At 49.8% G+C, this 1,471-nt stretch overlaps 1 long non-coding RNA gene across 2 annotated transcripts in view; it reads left to right on the plus strand.

Annotated features, from left to right (window-relative positions):
• Positions 1–1,471, plus strand: part of LOC116672833 (uncharacterized) — a 31,375-nt gene that overhangs the window by 26,422 nt on the left and 3,482 nt on the right. For both annotated transcript variants that reach the window (XR_004327649.1, XR_004327650.1), the window contains one exon: positions 906–1,034. This is a non-coding gene — a long non-coding RNA (uncharacterized LOC116672833). The remainder of the gene's footprint in view (positions 1–905; positions 1,035–1,471) is intronic.

Genomic DNA, 1,471 nt, shown 5'->3' on the forward strand with positions numbered 1-1,471 from the left:
CTCTCTCTCTCTCTCTCACTCTCTCGTGGGCAGTCTCCAGTGAAAGGGGAGCAGGAGGGCGGAGCAGAAACGGGGCTATTTCTGGGACAGGTGCCAATTCCAAACAAAAGACACAAAAAGCCAAAAAAGAGTGAGATAGTTCCAAACGAAAGGAAAAGAGTGGCATGTTTCAAGAACTGATTTGGAATGATTTGGAATGACATGTGTGTGCATGTGTAACTATTCTTCTCTCTCTTTTTTGTATTCCATGTGAGTAGCAACAGAGTCCTTGAATCCTCTCTCTCCCCCCTGCTCTTTTGCTCTCGTGAAGGCATTTGAGTTTCGAGCAGAGAAAAGAGGGAGGGCCGGGTGGAGTTTGAAGGAGGCAGTGGGAGGTGGAGCCTTGCCTCCTCTCCTCCCTGTTGTGTCTTCTGCATTATTCATATGCCCGGGCCAGTGCTACGATCTGACTGGCTGCCTGGCTTAGCATTCACCCGACATTCAGCGGCTCTGTTTGCTAACATTCCTCATTCAAAGTCTTGTTAACTGCCAGACGGGAGGAACACGCGACTCCATGGGAAACCCACATGGCCACCTTATTGTGGCGAGCCCTAACAGTCTCAGACTAGGAGGGAGCAGACAGGACAGAGCGAGGGGAGCCGGTTTGTAAATATTAGAAAGCAGTTACCTGAGGTTAGGCAGCTTACCCAAGGCTTAGAGATTGGTTTGAGGTAAGGTGGCAGATTGACAGGGTAAACCCAGACAGAGGAGCAGACAGATGTATAGACAAGGCATTGAGGCAGACATGGAGGCTGGCACTTTCTGGGACTCCGAATGGGTCTCTCGTTGGCATGCTCGCCTACTCCTTGCAGGGAGTGCAGAGCTGTGTGACTGAAACGGACCTCCTTCTCTGCCCTTCTCTACAGAGAGGATATGTGTACATATTGTGTGCAGCCACAGAGGGATCCAGCAAAATGAATGGCGGAGATTTCGGAGCTTTACCCCGGATAGATGATGACTGGTGTTTGTGCCAGTTGCCTGCAAAGTCTCAGTGGGTAAGTCGGAGAGTGTGTGTGGGTGTGGAGCTAAGTGTGTGTATGCATGTATGCCTGTGTGCATTTGTATGTGTGTACGAAGCATGCACACATGAAGAGGTTTTCTTTTGACATAACAATAACACACAAAGAGGAATGCTACAGCGACTTTTGTGTGCAAAGTCTGGGTGTTGTTTTCTTCAGGGTACATTACTATCCAGAGAGAGGAGACTTAGCTCAATATAGGCAAACGAGGGGGGTAACGTGGCATGAGCTTTGAATTTCAGACGAAACTGAGCTGCTCTCTTCTGGTGCTTTCCTACCTGCAGTTTTGCAGTCCAGGTCGGCCTTTTGTGTTTGTGAAAGAGAGACGGTTTTGGAGGGAGCAGAGAGGGACTTGTGCTGTAATGTTGGGCCGATGGCCAGACAAGGCCTGCTACACAAGGCCGAGTCGTCCC

The sequence above is a fragment of the Etheostoma spectabile genome, chromosome 23, assembly GCF_008692095.1.
Source record: "Etheostoma spectabile isolate EspeVRDwgs_2016 chromosome 23, UIUC_Espe_1.0, whole genome shotgun sequence".
NCBI classification, from domain to species: Eukaryota; Metazoa; Chordata; class Actinopteri; order Perciformes; family Percidae; genus Etheostoma; species Etheostoma spectabile.